The sequence below is a fragment of the Trachymyrmex cornetzi genome, unplaced genomic scaffold, assembly GCF_001594075.2.
Source record: "Trachymyrmex cornetzi isolate Tcor2-1 unplaced genomic scaffold, Tcor1.1 scaffold409, whole genome shotgun sequence".
Lineage (NCBI taxonomy): Eukaryota > Metazoa > Arthropoda > Insecta > Hymenoptera > Formicidae > Trachymyrmex > Trachymyrmex cornetzi.
This window is the reverse complement of record NW_017298843.1, coordinates 91,944-98,935: the sequence shown is the minus strand read 5'-3', so window position 1 is coordinate 98,935 and position 6,992 is coordinate 91,944.

The following is a 6,992-nucleotide window of genomic DNA, read 5'->3' as shown; positions in this document are numbered from 1 at the left end:
CTGTCATAACTGTTCGTCGTATCAATTTTGACCACAATTTTAGATGGAACGAAGTGAAAATTTTAGATTGCGAATTTTCGTACGACAAAAGATTGGTGTCTGAAATGATTCACACCAAAAGACAGAAACCAGATCTTAATAAAAAAAATGATACTGAATCGTTACCTGAATCTTACTCACAGATTATTCAATGTCTTTCTCCTTCTCAAGTGCATTCTTTCTCTTTTTACTTCCCCTTTTCCCACTTTCTCTTCCCTCTACTTTAATTTCCCTCCTCTTGTGTTCCCCTTTCTATTCTTTCTAGTTTACCACATCAACCTTCTTGTCTTAGTATGTCGAATTTATATTGTCTCTGAACTTCTTTGAGAAATGACTATATTTTCACTCTCATATCGCATTGCCTAAGAATAGACGACTTTTATATTATATTGACACACAATTTAAGGTATTTATTCTCATTTAATTTAGCTGATACTAAGTCAAATATATATAATTTATGACTGTACATCGCACACTTTCAATTCGTATTAATGAATTTAGTTTACATTTATTATAATATTTGATTATTTTTTTATTTTTATTCCTTGCTTCTTATTTTATATTTCTCGTATTAGATTATATATATTTGAATAGTTATTCCTATTACATTTTTATATTTTGTTTATACTTTTTAATAAAAACAATTACATTCGACTATAATCTACATACATAAACCAGAGGAATTCATGATTACCGATTACAACATTCTTATAATATTTACTTCATACAGAGCGAGATTGATGATATTAAACAATATCTTTATTTTACGTATATATGTGAGAAACACAATCAATATTAGAAATTTAAAATGCCTATTACGGTCCGTATTTAGTCCGGAAAAAATAATTCGCGCAGTTTGAAAAAGACTACAATATGGCAAGTACATATATAGTATATATTAGTAATTCAAGATTGAATTATTTAAGCAACGAAGATCTAGCTTCGACCGTAATAGACATTTTAAATTTCTAGTATTGATAATATTAATACTGCGATTGAGAGCAAACTATAATTTTTATATATCTTATCTTTGTAATAATTCTACTGTTATTTTTGTTAACATTGATAGTGATCCAACAGGGATCGAAACGTTTGTTTTTGTTTTATTGTTTATTACCGGCACAAATTAAAGTTTTTTATATTTTAACTAAATGACACATGTTTATTTATTAACGGTTTGAAATTTTAATTTATAACGTTATAATCTTAGGCTCGTAGCCCTTTTTTCGATTTTTTAAATTTATTGAGCCTTATTACTGTTATAGAATAATTATTTTGTTTTATGAAGTGTCCGTCTTTCAATCGAAATTAGTTCATTAGACGCCTCCGACTATCTGAGAAATACAATGAAATTTTATTCACTATTAATATGAATAATAAGTTTGAAAGTTGTTTAAATATTAAAAATTAATTTGACGTTAATGGTTAATGAAAACTTCCAAAGCTTCATTTAAACGTTGAACTTCCCGTTTGAGGTGTGTTCGAGCAAGCTCGAATACGTCAAAGACAGCCAATTTAAATAACGCGCCGCAAGCACAACTTTTATTTTACGCTTAACGCGACAGCGCATGATCGAGAGCGCGATCAGATTGGCAGGCTCTTTCGAGCGTCCTTTTTTCGTTTATCTTCCGGTCTCTTATTATTCTCTTGGTAACGACAATGAATTATCACGTATGTCAATAAAAGAATCCGAAGACTGATACCGACTTATCACGCCCTTTCAAACATTTACTGCCCATATTAATTAAGACGATTCAAGGTAAGATCGTTAAAGATCCTCTTTGCTACTTGCTGCACAGAATCAATCTAAGACGTGTCTCTAATCATACACGAATCCATAATTCTATGTTTGCCTGACGAACGGTCTCGGTCGGTGGGTCGCTACCACCAATGGGTGTCCGATGATCTGGCTCGGACAGAATTACTTGACGATCCGCTCTGAGTAATCAAATAACTTCTTTCTTATGGGGCCTGATGATCGGCTCAGGCGAACGTCCCATTTACATTCTTGGTGAACTTGATGATCGGCTCAAGTTTCACTCTATGCGAGGATTTGGGATTTACACCCCTCCTCATCTGCTTTTCCTTTAGTCCTTTTGTTTATCATTGATTCCACAGCATAATACATCCTTCAAGTTTATCAATAAGGTTCAAGAATGAATCAAAGTCAGAATCGGACATACCATGCTGAGTAATAAATATCAATTTCTACTCTTGTCAAAACCTGAATTAGTTGTATAATTATATTTTGTATTTGAGTTGCATTAAAATTTTGAATATTTAAAATAAGTTTTCTGTTTCGTCTTTAGAGCGCGCTTTCGCTGAGCTAACCGTTCATTTCTGTTCTTAAACGAACAAGGCGAGTTACTTGATTTAGTTCCATTAATGTTGACTAGTTGTTAATTTGTAATATTGTAAATCAGATTCCACTGCAGTTGAGAACCTGATAGTGACTCACTTTTGACGGAGGGATCAACGATAACAATTTAAAAGATGTATCATTACTGATGATGGTTACAAATAGAGCCAAAACGTTTAATAAAGAAGAGTGAACATGATGGATATCATTCTTTGGATTGAAATTTACTTTCTGGCAACTTCATCAGCCTTGATTCTAATTAGCCTTGTATTTGTTGTTTATTTTTAATATAAAATTATATTATATATAATTTTATATGGAATTACACGTGAACATATATGATTACGTTAAATTATTGTGATCATATATGAAATTATATATTATCATATACGAAATTATATGTGACCATATATATATATATTAATAATATATATATATATAATATATACTACGCAACAAAATTTTTCATCGAAATTTTGCTATTTTTCAAATGCGCATAACTCGGTCAATTTTCATCGTATCAAAACGATTTTTCTTCATTTTGTAGGTAATTGTCTGTACTTTAAGAAAAACTTGATGCGAAATTAGGTGCAAGTCGATGTTACATCTCCATGTTTTGTTAAAGCCCAAGCATTTTTTTTCTTAAAAAATTTTATTATTTGACGCGCTACCTGGATCGCCCCGATTTTTTTTCGAAAATACCACATAGACCATTGTAAAGTGCACTTTTCAACAAACAATTTGAAAAAAAATTCGAGTCTCAATGATTTTTTTTTTGACCGAGTAATGCCATTTTGAAATTATTCGGTCATTTTTAACGAATACCGCCAGCATTAACATTACCCGATACGTACCGCGAGGAGGTTGCTAGTCGAACTTTACGCATCATTTTGGCTCTGAAAAGGGCTGATTATGTAAACTATTTGTTAAATTAGGGACCCCGTGGGCTGTGGCTTGTTACTTCCACAGTATTTTCTGACACACATTTCTCCACTGTCTGGCCGTCCAGTTTCGATGATTACGGGCGTAACGTAGATGAGTTCGCCGATGCACTATTATCAACATGGGCACTCTAGCGCGAATTCGTGATCTTAAACCTCTTTCGTGAAGGCGTCTTCTTATCATTTGAGTACTAATTCGTCTGGCTGGTAAAGCTTCATTCCCGATTTGTCGCGCAACCCTTGTTGGGACGCGCAGAGCTTCATGATTGACAATGTTGCGATCCTCCGCATTCGTAGTTACCCTAGGCCGACCTTGACCAGGCCTCCGACGATAAGAATCTGTTTCTTGGTACCGACTAAAAACGCGTGATACCGTCGAGCGATTAATACTCAATCTTATTGCTACGGCGCTCTGACTCAATCCCGCCTCTAGCAGGGCCACAATTTGAGCAGATTGAATTTCAGTAAGCCGAGGCATTTTTAGTAAGAAAATAAAATATCCTGTGCTTTTCTGTATTTTTTATTAGCATTCACTCTGCATAATAAAATTAATGTTCAATACGGATCCTTCTCCATAATAAGGTTTTGTCATTTGACTCTATCGCGATATTCGTTAAAAACGCCCGAATAATTTCAAAATGGCATTACTCGATCAAAAAAAATCGTAGACTTGAATTTTTTTTCAAATTGTTTGTTGAAAAGTGCACTTTACAATGGTCTATGTGATATTTTCGAAAAAAAGTCGGGGCGATTCAGGTAGCGCGTCAAACAATCAAATTTTTTAAGAAAAAAAATGCTTGGGCTTTATCAAAACATGGAGATGCGGCATCAACTTGCACCTAATTTCGCATCAAGTTTTTCTTAAAGTACAGATAATTACCTATAAAATGAAAAAAAAATCATCTTGATACGATGAAAATTGACCGAGTTATACGCATTTGAAAAATAGCAAAATTTCGATGAAAAATTTTGTTGTGATAATTTTGTTGCGTAGTGTATATATTGTGACGTGACATTTTGTCCGTCACTGTGCAGACTTGTCGGAGGAGGATTCGTGCTTCCTATCGGCTCGGAGGGCGAGCGCGCAGGCGAGTGCGCACGCGAGCGCGCGTGCGAACGCACCTGCGAACGTGCGTTAAAACCGCGTCATATATTTTACTCTACAAATCCCTCTTTTTGTGTTAGCATTTCTTTTGCGTAATAGCTGAGTTTATCAGAAAGCGTGGACGCGCCATGGATCACGCTCGGCAGCTGGTGTAAAATAATATTGGATCATCGTGCCGTCTCCCTTGGAAGGAAGACCGAAGAAGCTGAGAGAAAAAAAGAACATCCTGGAGCACGGACAAGCAGGTTGTATTGTTTTATATCATTGCTCGTAACCGCTGTCGAATAAGAAAGGAACCATACTTTCACCATGCACCCCCTGCAGAGCACCGGAGAAGGCCAGAATTCTCGGCCACCCTTGAGGGGCTGGACGGACGTCCGTCGGGAGCATAGGGCCTCGACGAGGGGCGAGAGGAAAATCCATCCCGATTTCCCTCGCCAGGCCAGGAGGTGCGGGGGCCGTAAGCGGAGACGCCACCCTTGACAGGGACATCTATTGCACGCTTGTACGATCCAGGACTCAAGGCCGCGCGGGCCTGCACAGCACGCGCGGATATCGTGACGCGCGAAAGCTGATCAGCGTGACTACCTCCCCCCGAAGGAGGGGGGAAGCTAAGCAGCCTGCGAGAATCCGCCGGGAGCTCCCGGGACTCACTCTTTCTGTGGACGAGCGAGCCGTGAGACGTGTAAAGGAAGTACGAGGCCGCTGCCGACGGGTAACGTAACCCGGAGAGCCGGACTGCCGAGAGCTGCGGGAAAGAGAATGTCGTGAGGACCCGCGAGGACCAGGACGTCGAGGGTGAGACGAGCGTTGCGCGTGTAAAGCTGCCGACCGGGGTACGTTGCCGGGTGGATCGCACGTAAGCTCGCATCATGAAAATAGACCGGCGTAATGGCCGCCGTGTAGAGCCGCGGAATCGCGAGCCGCGTGCCATCCTCCCGGGAAGTGGAAATGTTTAGTTATCGCATTTTGAGAGTTGAGTCGAGAGAAGATCTTTAGTTATCGCGTTTGGAGAATTAGAGTCGTGTAGAGATTATCGCGCGCGCGCGCGCGAGGGCCGAGTCGCGGTCGCTCCCTCCGGCCACAGATGAGTCATTAGTTGTAGGTTTTCATGTTGTTGCGTATTGTCGTAAATTGTCGGACCGCGTAAAAACGCCTATTGTAGTCTCGTTGTCGTGTATCGTTGTGTCGCGTAGGAACGCTTGCTGTGAGTGTGTTATTGAATCATGTACTGTTGCGTTGGAACGCTTACTGCCACGTCGTCAGGCAGAGTGGACTCCCGGTTGTTGCGTCTCGGATAGAGTCAGTTTCCGGAATTCGCACGGTCGAGCAGATTCGCGCCGCATAGAAACGCTTGTTGTAATCGCGCTGCACTTTCGCCGTGCTGGCGTTGCGTATCGGGAGGCTGGTGATACAGTGGGTACGGGTTCTTAACGGTTGAAAAGGGCGTTGGACACCGTCTGAAGTTACCGCGGGGAACCGAGGGGCTCGTGCTGTAGCGTATGGCCGGCGTTCGAGATGAGTTAGCGACTCTGTGCGAATACCGAGCGTACAGAGTGGCGCAAAGGAGCGAAACTCCGGAGATCACTTGTAATTACGTCACCGATGTCATTAGTCTTACTTTATCATCTTTTTCCTAATATACTGTTTTTATTATTACTTCCGTATGTTATTCTTGCAGCCTATCTCTCTCGCCCTCCGACAAATTTCCCACACCTCTTGCGACCCACCCATGCCGTCGCGAATTGGTTACGGGCAAAAGTAAGGAGATTTCGGAAAGAGTGGCACGCTCTCTCGTGCCTGGTGCCCAACTTAGTAATAAAAGTTACAATTCTGGCCGAAAAACCGCCTGGCTGTCACAAAATTCAGTTACCGAGAGAAAGGAGATACTTTTGCGTACGAGGAGTACGAAGAACGCGCGACGAAGTTGTGCCGTTGCTCGCGAGTACGGTTACAATGTATATATATAATATATATTGTGACGTGACATTTTGTCCGTCATTGTGCGGACTTGTCGACGGCTGACTCGCGCTTCCTACCGGCTCGAAGGGCGAGCGCGTAGGCGAGCGCGCGTGCAAACGCACCTGCGAACGTGTGTTGAAATTCGCGTCATTTATTTTACTTGGCAGATTTTCTCCTTTATATTAGCATTTCTTTTGCGTGATGACCAAGCGTATCAGGAAGCGTAGACGCGCCACAGACCACACTCGGCAGCTACCGTGAAATGCCATTGTATCATCGTGCCGTCTCGCCTGCCACCCTTGGAAGGAAGACCGAAGAAGGACAGAACTGGGAGGAAGGAAGAAGAAGAGCAGAGAGGAGGGCACACATCCGGGAGCCCGGATAAGCAGGTTGTATCGTTTCATATCATTGCTTGTAACCGCTGTCGAAAATAAGGGGAACAATACTCTCACCATGAACCCCTTGCAGAGCACCTGAGGAGGTCAGAATTCCCGGCCACCCTGGAGGGGCCGGACGTCCGTCGGGAGCCTAGGGCCCGACGAGCAGGAAGGAAGTCCATCCCGATCTCCTCCGCCAGGCCAGGAAG